Genomic DNA, 18,327 nt, shown 5'->3' with positions numbered 1-18,327 from the left:
CATTTGGAGATTTAATCATTTTTCAGAATATGACAATAAATTCTAAGAATGAAAAAAATGGAAGCTACCTTAAATAGAAGTTCTCTCTGCTCTGGATACTTCTGCACTTGGGAGAGGGCGTGAGGCAAACATTCTGAACTTCAAGTTGCTTAAAATAACATGGAGTAAGGCAGAAAAAACACTTACTGTTTGCTGTACAAACTTGTATACACATAGAGAGAAGGGAGAGGGAAAGAATGATATTGACCTACTGTGTTGGGAGAAATAGGTAATTCTCAGCAGGGACACTGAGGATAGTTTAATAAAAGGGTCATGGGTCATAGGTCATTGGTAGACATCTCAGGTGAAGTCAAAGGAAATCATCAAGAACAAGCGTGCCAAGCAAGCCCTAGCAGGTATTCCATATTTTTATTGAGTAAATCAATGAAATAAGGGAAGACTTCTAGAGGCTGTTTTCCTTTGAAGAACAGTCAAGAGAGGAAAAATATAGACTCCATTACAAAGAGGAAAAAAATAAGGAAAAACTTTGAGAAGTCACAGAGAAGACCAGACAGTAGAAAAATGATAGAGTGAAAAGTAAGGCAAAGCTGGTTGTGGAAGTGCATGCCTTTAATTTCAACACTTGAGAGGCAGAGGCAGGTGGATCTCTGAATTTGAGACCAGCCTGGTTTAAAGAGTGAGTTAGATGACAGAAAAACCAACCCTACCACCCACACCACCAAAGGGGGAAAAAGGAAAAAAGGACTGAATCAGGCCACATGACTCCAAGACTCCAAGACAAAGGTAGGGAAATGGGAGGCCTCTTCAACAAATAAACTACTCTCTGAGTAGGGCTGGCAATTGAACCCCCAAGAAAAGGTGACTCAAGAAGAAAATCTCAGATAAAGCCTCTACACCAACAGATGTGCAAGTATTTGAAAATTTTATTACAAAAATAACTTGGTGACTTCAGAAAGGATATAAACAAGATTAATTCAATGCAAATATGGAGGGTAAAGTCAACAGCAAAAGGAAAATTAAGAAAAATAAACAAGAAGGGACCCAGGTTGACTCCTAGCCTCCATATGTTGACTCGCACCTTTCTGAACTCCATTTACAGGGCAATGGACACTCTCTTCTGGCCTCTGTGGACAGTAGGCATTTACATGATACACAAATAAACATGCAGGCAAAACATGCATATACAATAAATAGAAATCAAAATTTAAAAATAGACAAGAAAACCCACAATACAGAAGAGATCATCAGCTATATGGAAAAACACAAGGAAATTGAGATTTTTTAAAGAAAAATGTTATAAGTGAACTAATGAATAAAGGTCTAATATCCAAAATATATAAAGAATTCAAGAAATTAAACACCACCAAACCAAATAACCGAATTGAGAAATGGGGCTCAGAACTAAACAGAGAATTCTCAACAGAGGAATAACAAATGGCAGAGAAACACTTAAAGAAATGCTCAATGTCTTTAGTCATCAGATAAATGAAAATCAAATGATTCTGAGAATCCATCATACACCACTCAGAATAGCAAAGATCAAAAATTCAAGTGACACCACATGCTGGCAAGGATGTGGAGAAAGAGGGACACTCCTTAATTGCTGGTGGGAATGTAAACTTGTACAACCACTTTGGAAATCTATCTGGTGCTTTCTCAGAAAACTGGGAATAGGGCTTCCTCAAGACCCAGCTATTCCACTCCCTGGAATATACCCAGAAAATGCTCCAGCACACAACAAGGGCATATGCTCAACCATGTTCATAGAGGGCTTATTCATAATAGCCAGAACATGGAAACAATCTAAGTGTCTCTCAGTTGAAGAATGAATAAAGAAATTGTGGTACATTTACACTATGAAATACTACTTAGCTATTAAAAACAAGGAAATCCTGAAATTTGTCGACAAATGGATGTCACTAGAAATGATCATACTGAGTGAGTTAACCCAGAAGCAGAAAACTCACATGGCATGTACTCACTTATAATTTGGCACTAGCCCAAAAGGTATGTCCCCATGAAAGTCTTTACCTACCAGGAGACTGTGATAGATGTGAGGACATCCCACTGGGACTCTAGGTAAGACAAATATTGGAGATTGGGAAATAGAAGGACCCAGAGGCTCCTAGAAACCTACAAAAAGAACATCATGATGGGTGGATCAGGTCCCAGGGGAGCCTGCTCAAACTATTCACTAACCAAGGACAATACAAGTAGTAAACATTGAACCCCTACTCTGATCTAAACAATGGACAAGACATTCTCCACAGTTATGTGGAGAGCGGGGACTGACTCTGTCATGAACTCTGGTGCCCCATATTTAACCACATCACCTTGGTGGCGAGGCCTGATGGCAATCAAAGAAAGACTAAGCTATCAGAATGAGACTTGATAGCCTATGACCATATAGTGGGGGAGGAGGTCCCCCTCCATCATAGACCTAGGGGAGGGAAATAGGGAAAGTAGGAGGGAGGAATGAGAGGATGCAAGTGAGGGGATAACAATTGAGTTGTAATCTGAATGAATTAATAAAATAAAATAAAAAGTTAAAAAAGAAAAGAAAATTAATGAATAACAACACAAAACACACCCACAAGAAAAGAATCAGCAATAGATTCATTAATGAGAGAAAAGGACAGAGGTTCAAATTAAAGAAATATTGCAAACATCATCAGTAAAGGAAACACATGAATAAGAAGGGATGGCCAAAACATTCACGAATTCTGGCATGAAGAGACCAAATGCAAAAGTTCAAAGGACCCAAGAAGGAGGTGAGAGAAAAACTGAGGGCACCGAGAACCTATTCTCTGAGACTACAGCAAAGAATTCCCCAAACCTGGAAAAAGAGATGGCTATCCAAATGCAAATAGAAAAAACTAGAGAAGAATCTGTCCATGTCAAAGAGAAGATGACAAAATATAAAGAAACAAACAATATTAAAAGCCTACATGAAAAATGACCAGCCACTCCTCAAAAGCAAACACCAGAACACCAGTAGGCCTAAAAGACACAGCAGACCACAATTCAGTATCACTCGATATATGCATGGTTCTGTATAACACTGTGACAGGACACCTTTATTTTAAACCAACAGATGTTGTTGTTGTAAAACATGTGGAATTGTAACACATGAACAACATACAGTGGTGTAACAATCTCCCTAACAGTCAAGGTTTAAACTTTCAGAGTGATTTCATGATGAGAAACAGGTAACCCAGAATGAACTTAAATACAGCAGGTCATTCAAACACATGGTCTGGATGTTTGAGAAAATGGCTTCCTGTTGGCTAGCTTGGTGGATCAAATTATCCATTACAATTTTCCCCTTCAGTCTGGCTGTAGAAACTCTAACCCTCCAGCACAATATCCGTTTCCTTCTAACTAATAAACTCTGCCAATAAAGCCAAAATGAATTTTCAAAGAGATCTGAGCAAACAATTTCACAGCTTTTACCAGCATGTTAATGGCAGATTGGGAGGTCCAGTTCTTTTTTCGCCATTTTTAGTTGTATGTTTGGAGACCTCCCTTATCAGTATGATGGGGGCTAGCCTTTGATCTCATTAGCCCCTAGCACTTCCAATTTTCCCCATGACTCTAGGCTCTGCCTGCCAACTCCCCAAATTTCCACTGGAAAATGGTCTTGTTCAAAGGCCATGAGATATGTCTACATATAGTATTTACTTTTCTTATGAAACAGTGTGGTATTTGACCCTTTCAACAAACAATGGTTGCAAAAGGTACTGTTCTGCATATTACTGGGGATGCTGAGAAGCCAGATTAATTGACTAACATGTTTTCAATAGGTTTTAATGATATGGAGAAGCGAATTCTGACCTCTTGCTGGCAATGCAGTTTTCCCTAGAAAGCTGATTGACTGGCACTGAGACATCTCCCTTTCCCACCTGGTCTCCTTGGTAACCGCAGGCTTAGATCTGTTGGATATTTGCAGGACATCTGGCAGGGTTAAGGTTCAGGCTACTGCTATCAGAGATCAAGCTCATAGACTTAGCTTCAGAGATCTCCAGCTAATTAGAGAGTGAGCTGCCACAGACAGGGATATGGAATGACTCACCACTGCTGCTACTCAGGAGGGCAGAGGGATTGACTGCATTGGAATCAGACTATTTGAAAGCTTGGTTCCAACACTGACTTTTCTCTTGTTTATGGTGGGACTTGGGGCAACTTACTGATGCTCTCTGGGCCTCAATTTTCTCATTTTTAAAGTGATTTTAAATGAAGTACTTTCTTATGGAAATGAAAGCCACATAGAACTATACATTGCAAGGGGGGCTTCCAGATCTCCCAGAAGTGTTAGAAATGTTACCATCACATTACTTCAATGGCAAAACAATCATGTGCCAGGTTAGACCATATGTGCAGGGATCTGAATACAGTACAAATTAACATCATAAGTTTTGGGTGCAGATAGACCAGGCCAGTATCCAGTAGGTCACTAGCTGCGTTAACCTAAGTCAATCTAAGTCATATGGGCTAAAATCAGAACTTATTTCAGAAGGTTGTGTGAGTAAATAAACAGCCAATGCACGAACAGACTCTATATCCTGCTGAGCTTAGCCAGAGGCCAGTAAATATAAATGACTATTTACACTGTACTCAGTCATGCCCCCATATGATGCCAGTTTTCTCCCATGTCTCTAATTTCATGAGATCTTTTACATTTCATGTTTAGCACTTGGGATATTTTAACAAACAGGATATGAGTGAACTCACAAATAGAAGATTTATGCTGTTAAATATCCCAGGGTAGCCAGCAAGTAAATAACAGAGACACCAGAGGCACTGGGATGAGGCACAGCCTGAATGACGTACATAGGGCTGATTTCTAGCAGTGATGAGCTATGATGGGGTCCTGGCCAAGTTGTTGCCGATGGTCTTGATGGCAGACTAGTATGGCTTTGCCATGTGTGGCACATACCATAGATTAAGACCTCCAAAACCCACACTCCCTGCTCTATCATCATGAGCTCATGTGACTCTAAGTAAGCCCTTGTATCACCTATGCCTCAGTTTCCTCAGCTGCAACATGGTTATAGTTATAGTATGACATGAGTTAAAGCAAGGGAAGTGCTTAATGGTGGCCAGCCCGGAAGCAAAAGTTATGTTTATGTCATGGATAAGAAAAATAATACCCCCAAAGTTAAGTTGTCTAGAATCCAGGCAGTTTTTTACTTCATGGGTGCCTTGTCGCCACTGCCCAGGTGCTGGGATTACAAATGTGAGCCATCACAACTGGTATTTCCTCCCTAAATTAGATATAGCCCTGTATCCCACCACTGTGCCCATTGAAATATGGAAGTCCTTGTATCTTTCAGACAAGGACGCATAAGTGCCATCCAAAGAGGGTACAAATATTTATCTTCCTTCAGGTATTTTTCAGTATTGTACCTCAGCGTTGCATGTGCACTGAGAAGCTCCTTCCCTCTGTTCTCTGAACTTCTCACTTTCTCCACCACCAGGCTCCAGCCTACACAAGCCAACACCTTGGAGTAGAGCTGATGTCAGCGCTTGTTGCTTCCTATGATTCCTCTATGATGTCCTATTTCTGCTTCAAATGCTGCAAGTGCCTCTGATACACAAGCCATATGAAGAGGACCTTTTCATGCTGAGTGAATAATGCCACAAATAATAAACTGTAGATACTCTATGTTAAAACAATTCTCCCCACTAACAGAGAATAGAGACAATAATGGAGACTAATATATCATTGAGTTTACAGAAAATGTGTAAAGAAATTTCTTACGAGTTCTCCACACTGAGGTCTGATATAGAAAGTAGTCTGTAGGTTTTGTTATAATGTCACCCTAGGCCACACTGAAGCCCCTGAAATCTCATTTAGAGGGTGAAGGCTTTAACAGAAGTTTCACAATGTCTACAAATAACTAGACAGCAGCACCATTTCCCAAGGCCCACTCAGATGGTCATGCCAGTAACATGGACACCTTATTATCTCCTACCTCCATGACTCAGTGAACAGTCTGGCTCTATGTGTCTACATGACCACATGCAAGCAGTGGTTTCACTGGTCATATATGATCTAGAAAAGCTTTTGTAGTTTGATGCTCTAGAAATGATGGAGGATCTCTCCGCATTCTGTGATGCTCACTTGTTTCCATTTGAAAGAGTGAATATTGGCATGACTGATGTTGCCCTTGACACTGTAGAAGGAAGCATTCTGGAACAATTAATATGTCCTGTACGGGCCTATACAAGACAGATACAGATATTAAATAAGACATAAGGCTGAGCCAAATGGGGCAGAGAGAAGAGAAAAAATGATGATCAAAGTAAAGTTGTAAAAGGCCAAAGGAAAAAGGATATGTGGGAGCTACCAATATCCAAATAATCTGAAGTTTGAGTTGGAAAAAGAAAAGGAAAAGGAAAAAAAAAGAAATACAGAGGTCATGGAGGTGGCTTAGTGAGTAACAATGCTTGCTGTACAAGCATGGAGAGTACCTGGGCTTGAATCCCAAGTACTCACATAAAAAGCTTGGCATGAGTGCACATATAAACACAGGATTGGAGGGTACAGGCAGGCAGATTCTGAAAGGTGACCAGGCAGCCTAGCCTAGTGGTGAGCATCTGGTTCATTGAGAGAATGATAAAAGACGCTGATGGTGATGTATTCCTCTAGCCTCTGCACATGCACACCCAGGAGAGAATGCACCCACAGACGTGACATGTATACATAGGCAACACACACACACACACACACACACACACACACACACACACACACGCGCGCGCGCACACACACACACACGTATTACTCGCTTAACACTTACTAAACCTGTTTTGATTCATTCTATCACCAATGCCACACATCTAAAAGTCACGTTTGAATCTAAGCTTTCTTCTCAATGCCATTCCATTACAGTCCAATGCACAGGAAGAAATGCCTGGGCAGATGGATAGGGTGACTTCTCAAGCCATGGACTAGCCTGCCCTGGCATGATGAGTGTTGAAATTCTCAGTCAGGTTCGTGGCAGGGGCAGGGCGCTGCTGCTGAGGTCTGATGTTGCCTTAAAACTCAAGTCAACTCAGAACTCCAGGATTTTCATGCATCAAATGGGAAGTACAGCTGTCAAATGTAATAACTAGAAAGGCCTGAAAGGGCCTCTGAGGTTCTTGAGTAGCTTCATAGAGGTTCTGGACATATAGTTACTTTACAACTGTCATTTGCTCCAGAGGGTCCTAGAAACCTACAAGAACAATACTATGGTGGGTGGATCTGGGCCCAGGGATTCTGCTCGATCTAAGGCACAGATGCAGTCATCACCAAACCCCTACCCAGATCTACCCAAGGGACAGAACATTCTCCACAGTTAAGTGGAGACTGGGGACTGACTTTCACACGAACTCTGATGCCCCGTATTTGGCCATGTCCCCTTGATGGGGAGGCCTGATGGCACTTGGAGGAGGATGGCACAGCGGACTACCAAGAAGAGACTTGATACCCTAGCATCATAGTCAGGGAGAGGAGGTCCCCCTCAGTCACAGTCATAGGGAAGGGGAATGGGGTGAAAATGGGAGGGAGGGAGGAATGGGAGGATGCATGGGATGGGATAGCAAATGAGATGTAATATGAATTATTTTATTTTTCAATAAAAATGTGTAAAAAAAAAAGAAACTCTCATTTGCCTTGGTAAGATGATAAATTGCTAATGTAGCCTTAAAATATTGATACTAATGCTTATCCACAGTTTACTACCTGGGTTTAAGGTCAGAATGACTTCTCTTTGGTGTTACAGTCTCACAGGATGGACTAGTAAAGGATTTGACCGTGAAAATTTGTAGATGGTTTTTAATCAGCCATGCTTCCTCCCTAATTGTGAAGCAATCATTCCAGATGCATGATTGCCAGTATAGGTTTCACAGAAGAAAACTACTGGCCATTATTCTTAAAATCTTGTTCTTTGGAGATTGGGTAGATATATCAAAAGTTCAGAGGACTTGCTACTCTTGCAGAGGACTTAGGTTTGGTTCCCAGTATCCTGGGCATGCTAGTTCTCAACCATTTATCTGTAATTCCAGTTCTAGAGGATCCAACATCTCTTCTTACATCTGCAGGCTTCTGCATGCATGTAATGCTTATGCATACCCTTCCACTAAGACTGCAAATGTGTGGTGGGGTACTAGGTGGTAAAATAAAAAGCGGAGACAAAGAAGTCTACTTTGGTTTTCTTCTTGAAAAATTGTTAGAGATTTAATTCCAACTCTAAAGCCTAAAATCTGTAGCAATGTAAATGCTACCTAAAGTTCAATTTTTGACATTACTGAGATACTGATGCCATCTGCAGAGCAGGTGGTGGCAAGCTACCAAGCCCACACCAATTAGTTAGCTTATTAATGAGTTATTAGGAATAATATATGTGGGGGCTGGAGAGATGGCCCAGAGGTTAAGAACACTGACTGCACCTCCAGAGGTCCTAAGTTCAATTTCCAGCAACCACATGGTGTCTCACAACCATCTGTAATATGATCTGATGCCTTCTTCTGGCCTGCAGGTGTACTTGCTGGCATAGCACTGTATACATAATAATAAAATAAATCTTTTTTAAAAAAGGAATTATATATGGTACCTTGTAATTGGTAGGTGAGAGACCCTGGCCCATGGCCTTTCTCCTGTACAGTTTGAACTCCTTATTGTAGTATCCTTTTTCAGGAATGGAGAGCATGACTGAAGGGAGGTAGTGACAACACTCCAAAACAGTGTCCAAAATTTACCTGGTTTCTGTTTCTTTGTTAAATTCAAGTTAAGAATCTTATCAATTAAGAAAACCTAAAGGCAGGTGAAAGTCTGTCTACACTCTAGATAGAATGTAGACTCTACATAATTTTATTTGACAGTAGAATTAACAGGGAGATTGGCTCAACTTCAAAATATGGAAAAATTATTGAAATAGTGAATGTGTGACTACGGGAAGAAGTGACCATCTCTGTGGTCATCTATTTGCTCGCTGATGCAAAACCTGTGACACAGGTGACACACTACTAAGCAGAATCATGATGTTCTACAGGTCAATCCTACCTCCAATCTGAACAATTCTGTTCATATGTATTTTACATACTAGAACCATAATAAGATGTTGTAGTAATGTTGAATTTAGTTAATAAATGCCCTTGTATAATAGCAAAGTCTATGATGTGTGAGATATAATCAATTATTTTTATCCTGATTTTAATTTCTTCAAGCTTCATTACCTTCTCGCCATCACTTCTTTTACTTATCAATTTACTTACCTGGAATATTAGATTAATATTTTTTTCTTAACAAAGGTGATGAGAATCAAACATAAATATAGGTAGAATAAATAAATGGGGGAATGTGGGGAGGCAGAAAGGCTACTGCTGCAATACGTATCAGATGACAGTGGCTTAGTAACTTTAACAAGGAAAGTAGGATTTGGATTCTGAAAATACACTGAATGTTGAAAGATAGGACTTGTTGATTGATCAATATTTCAGCCTAAAAAAAAGACTTGAAAAGAATGCCAACATTTTCAGCCTAATGAACTGCAAGTCAGGGCTGTGGGAGAGAAAGCTGTACTAACAGAATAAGAGAAGACCAATGCTAAATTGAAAAGAAACAAAGACAAAAAACAGCCCAGACACTTAGTAAACTTTCATCCCTTCAACACAACCTAAGAAGTGTCTTGACTGATCATAGCAGGCACCATGGCCCTTACCATAACTTCTTTCCCATTTTGTTCAGGAGAAGGGAATTTATTTACATGGCCTGTAACAGATAACCTTCTGTTGAAATGTGCCAGATTGTTTATGTGCTCACTGGGTGTGCTAGGTCCTGGAAAACAATGAGAAACAAATGGCTAAATAAGTGAGTTTTCCAGACCATACCAAAATAGTTGTTTCATATATGTATGTATGCATACTTATTTATGTATGTATGTTAGAAATGGGATGATATGGACGAAGAGATTGTTCCATTTTAAAGGACTGACCCATGTAACTATAGATATTGGCTAGACCAAACTGCAGAATGAGCATGAAGAAGCCCAGGAAAGACTAAGAATGACAGCCTGTATCTGCAGATTATCTTGGGGCTAAATGCCCAGATCCTCAAGGGAGGTCAGCCTTTCTCTGTTAAGGCCTTCTTCAACTGATTGAATGATCCTTCTCCTCATCTTAGGAAGGGTGATCTGCCTCACAGCAATATTTATACTACTATTTAACCATTGGCTTGGGTAATTTTGTCTAGCTAAAATGACACATCAAATTAACCATTACAAATCTAATGGGGAAGGAAGGTAGGTCAAAAGACATTCTATTAGGATTAGTAGTTCTCATTGTTGGTTAATGCTCAAATCATCTGGAAAGATTTGAAAAAATACTGATTCTCAATGTACAATTCAGACTAATGACTTCTGACCCTAGGATAAAGTCAAAACAGAGATATTTTTAGAGAGTAACCCAGTGGTTTTATTGTATAGCATGAACCAAGCTATGAATCATTAAAAGACAATTAGGTAAGTTCTAGTTTCTATTCTTCTGCTGTGTGCTAAAGCAATTGGACCAGAAGCAACTTAGGGGGAGGGAAAGATTTATTTCAGCTTGAGGTTACAGATTACATTCCAATTGTTATCCCCTCATTTGTATCTTCTAGTGTCCCCTGCCCTTCTTCATTCACCCTATTCTCCTCCCTGTGACAGAAGGGACCTCCTCCAGGACCATATAATCACAGCCTATCAGATCTCATCCAGATAGCCTGATTCCCTTTCCTCTGAGTGCCACCAGGGCTCCCCAACAAGGGGAAGTGGTCAAATAGGGGACACCAGAGTTCATGTCAGATTCAGTATCCGCTCTCCACACAACTGTGTAGAGAATGTACTGTCCATTGGCTAGATTTGAATAAATGATCTAGATTTACTGCATGTACTGTCCTTGGTTGGCACAGTAGTTTGTGCAGGCCCCCTTGGGTCCAGATCTACCAGTATTGATGGTCTTCATGTAGGGTTCCAGGATGCTCTTGGTCCTTCTATCTCCTCATTCTCCCATATTTCTATCACCTGGAGTCCCAGTAGCAAGTTCATCACTTGTCCCAATTCCCCATTAAGTAAAGACTCTCTCAGGGGACATCCATGTTGGCCTAGTATCCAATATAAGTGGATATATACCATGTGTGTTTTTCTGGGTCTGAGTCAACTCTCTAAGGATGATCATTTCTAATTCCATCTATTTGCTTGCAAATTTCAAGATTTCCTTGCTTTTAGTAGCTGAGTAGTATTCCACAGTGTAAATGTACCACAGTTTCTTTATCCATTCTTTGACTGAGGGACATTAGGTTGTTTCCATATTCTGGCTATTATGAATCAGGCTGCTATGAACATAGCTGAGCAAATGTCCTTGTGTGGTGGAGCATCTTTTGGGTATATTCCAAGGAGTGGAATAGCTTGGTCTTGTGATAGTTTTCCAGTTTCCTGAGAAAGCACTAGCTTGATCTGCAAAGTGTTTGTACAACTTTGCACTCCCACCAACAATAAAGGAGTGTTCTCCCTTTACCACGTCCTTGCCAGCATGTGCTGTCAGTAGAGTTTTATATCTCATCCATTCTGATGGAAGTTTTTTTCATACAAGTCTTTCATTTTCTTGGTTAGAGTTATATGTAGATACTTTATATTACTTGTGGCTATTGGGAAGGGTATAGTTTCCTTAATTTCTTTCTCAGCATGATTGGCATTTGTATACAGGAGGACTACTGACTTTTTTGAGTTGATTACGTATCCTGCCACTTTTGCTGAAGGTGTTTATCAGTTGTAGGAGTTCTCTGGTGGAATTTTGGGTGTCACTTATGTATACTATCATTTCATCTGCAAATAGTGATAGTTTGACTTCCTCCTCTCAGATGTGGATCCCCTTGATATACTTTTGTTGTCTTATTGCTCTAGCTAGAACTTCAAGTATGATATTGAAAAGATATAGAGAGTGTGGGCATCCTTGTCTAGGCCCTGATTTTAGTGGAACTTCCTTTAGTTCCTCTCCATTTAATTTGATGTTGGCTATTGGCTTCTTGTATATAGCCTTTATTATGTTTAGATATGTGCTTTGTATGCCTGATCTCTCTAAGACATTAGACATGAGTAGGTGTTGGATTTTGTCAAATGCTTTTTCAACATCTAAGGAGATGATCATATTGGTTTTTTGTTTGTTTCATTTTGGCTATATGGTGGATTACATTGATGGATTTCTGTATATTGAACCATTTCTACATGCCTGGGATGAAGCATACTTAGTCATGGTGAATGATATTTTTGATGTGTTATTGGATTCAGTTTGGCAGTATTTTATTGGGTATTTTTACACCAATGTTCATAAGAGAAAGTGTTATGAAATTCTCTTTCTTTGTTGGGTCTTTGTGAGATTAGGTATCAAGGTAACTGTGGCCTCATAGAATGAGTTTGATAATGTTCCATCAATTTCTATTTTGTGGAGTAGTTTGAAGAGTATCAGCATTAGCTCTTCTAATACTGGTACTGGTAGAATTCTGCACTGAAACCATCTGGCCCTGGCTGTTTTTTAGTTGGGAGACTTTTGTTGACTGCTTCTATTTCTGTAGGAGAAATAAGGCTATTTAATTTGTTTATCCGATCTTGACTCAACTTTGGCAAGTGGAATCCATTCAGAAAATTGTCCATTTCCTTTAGATTTTCAAATTTTGTGGCATATAAGCTCAGGCTTCGGGGCCTTTGTTCAGTCCACTGGAGAGTTCAGATATCATGCACTTGCCAGAGAATGTGTTCAAATCCAACTGGGTACCTCCGTGTATGGATGGTGTGATCTGAAGTCAGATCTATCCCAGATCCACACTCTGGGTTACCACTGGGCCAGCAGACACTGATACTGGTGCTTTGTAACCCACAATTCAGTCAGAGAGAGTGCAGGCACTCCTGATAGGATGTGCTGGGTTTTGGAGACCCTGATTGTGGAAACAGGACCATGGGGCTTTCTGTGGATTGGTAGGGTGGTTTGAAGTCAGACCCACCCATTCTCCTGGGTTCTCCCCTGGGCCAGCAGATCCAGATGCTGGTGCTTCACTGCCCATAGTTCATTCTGAGATAAAGACTCAGAGATTTAGAGCCAGATGCAGCTAGCAGGCGGGTATGCAGCCATTCTCTGGGGACTGGGCACCCATCCTCCATTGTCTAGTTGGACAGCCCAAGGAAACCCCCCCCCGTCCTCTGCATTGTGTGGACCCCTCTCATCTAGTGCTCCCCACATATTATGGTCTGTAGCTCTCAGTCCCTAGGCTCTGTCCTGCCAATCAGACATACTGTATGATCAGCACCACCATCTTGGATCTATCTAGCTTTCTTATAAATCCAAGATTACCTTGTCTAGAGATGGCACCATCTACCATGGCCTAGGTTCTCCTGTGTCAATAATCAAAATGAACTCCTACAGACATGCCCACAGGTCAGTGTGATCCAGCCTCAATCAAGTCTTCCTTCTTATATAACCTTAGGCTATGTCAGATAAGACAAGAAATAACATCCAATGGAAGAATGTACCTGCTGTCACACACACACACACACACACACACACACACACACACACACACACTGATTACTTTCCACATGACTGTCCAAATACCATACCATGAGAATCAGTGTAAAGAAGGGTTTCTTTTGGCTCATAATTGTAGGGGATATAACTCAGGTTCCTGAGGTAGACATGATGGTAGCACTGAGAAGTGGCTAGTTACATTATGTTCACTTCAGAAGGAAGAAGGTGGTCAAGAGAGGTTGGACTATAAAACCTCAATGCCCACCCCCAGTAACCCACTTTAAGAGGTGACATCTCCAGCTGGGTTTGGTGTAGCACATCTTTAATTCCAGCACTCCACTAGGGGAGGCTGGTAGCTGTGAGTTAGAGGCCAGCCTGGTCTACAAAGCGAGTCCAGGACAAGCAAGGCTACACAGAGAAACCCAGCCTGGAAAAGAACAACAACAACAAATAAAAAAATCAAAACAAAAGAAAAAAGAGGTGTCCCCTTCTAATGGTTTAACAACAGTACCACCAGTTGGTAAACAGTTGTTCAAACAAAGGACACAATGGGAAACATTTCATGTTCAAACCATAACATATATAATCACTAAAACATGAAGACCTTATCTCGGTTGTCAGGGTGAGTCTTGACAATCTGGATTTACATAAGACTAGTTAGTATTTGATGATAAAGCTAGAAGAAATAAAATTTGGTGTTGTGTGGCCAAGAGGATGAATGGAGTTAATGGTATAATACATTTTAAAACTACTGTGAGATAATTTTGAACATTCTCACCACAAAGATGTGGTAAATATTTGGGGGATATGGATATGATAATTACTCTGATTTGACCATCATATAACAATGCATTAAGGCACCATAGCACACTGCATAAAGGTATATAATTATTATGCATAAAATATTATGTTAAAATAAAACTTAGCCAGGTGTGGTGACACACACCTCTAATCCCAGCACTCAGGGAGCCAGAGACAGATGGGTCTTTGTGAGTTCAAGGACAATCTGGTCTATAAAGTGAGTCCAGGACAGCCATAGCTACATACAGAAACCTTTCTCCAAAATCCAAAATAAACTAAAATAAATATAAATGAATAAATAAGTAAATAAAATTTAGACAAACTTTAAAAGATAAGAACTATTTAGAGACAAGTTCTAATTGATGAGAAAAAAATCATTTCACTCTGTGAAAATTACTTAAAAATATTTTTTGTTGCATATTATAATTTTAATTTGTACAGAGTAGGCAATTGTAGTCACTGACCAGTGAATCCCGCCAGGATATAACATTTAATGGCCTGGACCAGTAACAGGCTTTCTTCAGAGATGTGTTCCCTCCCAGCTTCCTAACCTCTCTTCTTCCCACTCTATGTGAAACTTCCACCGTGGTAGCAGAACACTGGACACATTGGCCTCTCTGCTTCACCCTGCACTGCTGTATCTTATCTCAAACACTACCAATCTGGCCTACTCTACTCAATATGGCCCATGTTTGTGCAATTTCTACACCTCCCTCGTCCAGGAAGCATCCCTGTGGGCAGAAGGCTTGGCTTGGCATTAGAGGTCATCTCTAAACTCAGGATGCTTCCAAGTTGCCTGCATGTCTTTGAGTGTACAGCCAACGTTTATGGTTTTATTTTGTTTTTCTTAATTCTTGAGTACTAATCTAAATGAGATTCAAACTGTGTCTATACTTTTCCAGGCTCTTTGGGGTACCTGGAGTCCTCTGCTGTCATTACTCTGTAGAAAGCAGATTTGAAAGATTATAACAAATGGGTGTTTGTTTTTGTCTGCGAACTCAAGAAAACTTGAGGAGGGTTTTGGAAAACAAGCTCTAAACTGCAGCAGGTGGTGCCACGCTAGAGCAGAAAGGACTTAGGAAGTATGGTAACTGGCTCAGAAGTTTCTGAAGAATAGCAGGACAGTGCCTGGACACATTCTCAGCTCTCAAAGAAGTACAGAAATGAGTCCCAAGAGGCTCATGGAGGGAACAGTCTTGTTAAGTATCAAATTCTTAACCGGAAGTGAAATTTCTAAAATATATGGGTGTTCTCTGTTCCCCTCTCTCTCCATCTCATTCTCTGTCCCTCTCTGTCTGTCTCTTTCTCTGTCTCTCTCTCTGTCTCTGTCTGTCTGTCTGTCTGTCTGTCTGTCTGTCTGTCTGTCTCTCTCTCTGTCTCTCTCTGTCTCTCTCTGTCTCTCTCTGTCTTTCTCTCTCTCTCTCTCTCTCTCTCTCTCTCTCTCTCTCTTTCTGTGTGTGTGTGTGTGTGTGTGTGTATGTGTGTGTATGTGTGTGTGTGTGTGTGTATGTATGGTGTGTATGCACAGGTGTAAGGACAGTTTTAATGAAGTAAGGAATTTAGCCTAGCAGGGAGCAGCCACAGTGTCATGACTTATTTACAATGGGATATTACACCTATCGTTTGGGTATTGCTCTGATTAAAGACCAAACAGTTACAGTTAGGAGCTTCTAAGTGAAAACAAAATAGTATGTCATCCTAATTCTATTTCAAAATATGAACAAGTACTATTTCAAAAACCCTGTGCACCATTGAGATGGCTTACTGGGTAAAAGCAATTGCTGCCAAACCTGATTACCTGAGTTTGATTCCCAAGATCCACATGGTAGAAAGAGAACTGATTCTTGAAAGTTTTCCTCTGACCTCTACATGTGACATCATGGTATGTGCACCTCCCACATCCCCCAAATACATCTGAAATAAAAATTTAAAAGATTCTGTAAGAAATCTGTCTCTGTCTGTCTGTTTCTATCTGTTTCTGTCTGTCTCTGTCTGTCTGTCTGTCTGTCTGTCTGTCTGTCTCTCTCTCTCTCTCTCTCTCTCTCTCTCTCTCTCTCTCTCTGTGTGTGTGTGTGTGTGTGTGTGTGTGTGTGTGTGTGTGTGTGTGTATGTGTGTGTGTGTGTATGGTGTGTACACCAAGCACATTCTCCCCATTGGTTTAGATGTTGAAACTAACGGTAATAGCTATGCTTGTTTGTATATTCTGGAGCTTAATATATTTTTATGTGGAACACACAGGGCTTTTACAATAGGAGAACAGTAAATGTTATAAAATAATAGTAAGCAAATAATAGCAAATGGAGCATGAGTCTGTGTGTGCAGAATGATAGCCAGGTTGACTTGGGGCCCTTGGTCCAGTAAAGCCATGAATTTGCAGAGTAAGAGCACAGGCAAGGTCATTTCTTATGCCTTACCAATTTGGGAAGTTAAATACCATCACATTGTTTATTTTCTATTCATCTGAATAAGCCATAATATTGAGCAGGTGGGACTACCATGATATCGTATGCATATCCCAAACTCATAATGCTGACTTTGGTGAACTTCTTAAACTCGTTTTGTTGAACCAGGGCCATGTGTGACTTTTAGACTGGAAATATCTATTGGAGCTTGGCTGAGTCACCAGTGTATATACAAGGCATGAATCAGGTAGGGATGGACTGGTAAGGATAAAGGGGTTTCATAGGGGTGGGAGGAAATAAAAGAGATAGAAGGGTAAGAAAGTATGCATATATAAAATTGTCAAATAACAAAATGAATTAATAACAAATGTTTTAAAACTGGGGATGGACTTTAACTGAATGCATGAATAAGCGTCATCTGTGAAATTCTTCGTCTTACCAAAAGAAGCATGAACCTTATCAAGGAATCCCAAATTTGGAACAGTGCTAAGTTAGAAGGTGAGGAGGGTAGGTTTGGGAGGAAAGCAGTTACAACACAAAGGAAGAGAGGCAGGGGGTTTGTGGTTGCAGTATAGAACTCATGTCCTTGGCACCACCGCAGTACCTGTTTGTTTCTGCCACTCATCCAGAGCAAGGGGCTGCCATCTGGTGGGTACCTGGTGGATAGGAGCTCTTTGCAGAAGCAGACCTAGCCACTGGTGAAGAGCCCTGGGTTGATTAGAAAACAGCAAGGGAAAACAGATTTGAATAAAAATTCTTTTTTCCACTACAACTGCACTCTTATCATGCACAATCAAGGAAAGTGTTCCCAGAAGGAGAAAATCATCCTTCATCCTACAACGTTGCATGGATACCTCACTTTGGATGTCCCCTGGGATGCCCTCATGATGTTCTGAGGCAGTTTTCTGACTTTCATGCTAACAAGCGGATTAGTGTTAATATCTTTTAGGCTCATCCTACACAGATGAGCTATTGAGAAAATGCATCAGTTTCAGAACGCTGTTACCATAATCAGCACCATCACCATCAGCATCATCATTACTAACTCCAAGTAAATTGACTGCAATCTTCATAGCACTTTATAGCTGCCTTTTGATGAACCAATATTTTTTAGCAAAATCTTACTAGATTTACTATAGGAAAGAATGAGACTTTAGTTGCCTATTACAAAGGAGGATTGGTGTGAGCTTTGTGTAGGTAAAGTGAATACTGGGAATACATGCCACAATTAGATAAAAATCATTGATGTAGATGATCTATATAATAAAGAACGAGATAACTATAGCAGTGACTCATTTTTATCAACTTTATTTTCAAATTATCCTGTTTGACAACTCTATTTAGTGCCTAATGATATATATATAGTTGTTGTTGTTGCTGTTTGTTTGTTCTTATTTTTTCAGACATCATGATGTTATATAGTCCAGGCCAGTACTGAACTAACAGTCCTCTTGTATTTGCCTCTTTAGTGCTGGGATTGCAGGTGTGTGTCAACCTAGAAATCCAGGAATTTTAATATATGTATGGATTGTGCAATCACATGAGAACACAGAATGCTCCTATGACACCAGGAACCTCTCTCAT

At 40.3% G+C, this 18,327-nt stretch overlaps 1 long non-coding RNA gene across 2 annotated transcripts in view; it reads left to right on the top strand.

Annotated features, from left to right (window-relative positions):
• LOC311580102 overlaps positions 1 to 5,633 on the top strand; it is a 35,475-nt gene extending 29,842 nt beyond the window's left edge. For both annotated transcript variants that reach the window (XR_014773364.1, XR_014773365.1), the window contains exon 3: positions 5,478 to 5,633. This is a non-coding gene — a long non-coding RNA (uncharacterized lncRNA). The remainder of the gene's footprint in view (positions 1 to 5,477) is intronic.
• Positions 5,634 to 18,327: the final 12,694 nt, after the last annotated feature.

The sequence above is a fragment of the Acomys minous genome (assembly GCF_964271855.1).
Source record: "Acomys minous genome assembly, chromosome: 12".
Taxonomy (NCBI): Eukaryota; Metazoa; Chordata; class Mammalia; order Rodentia; family Muridae; genus Acomys; species Acomys minous.
This window is presented reverse-complemented; position numbering and strand designations above follow the sequence as displayed.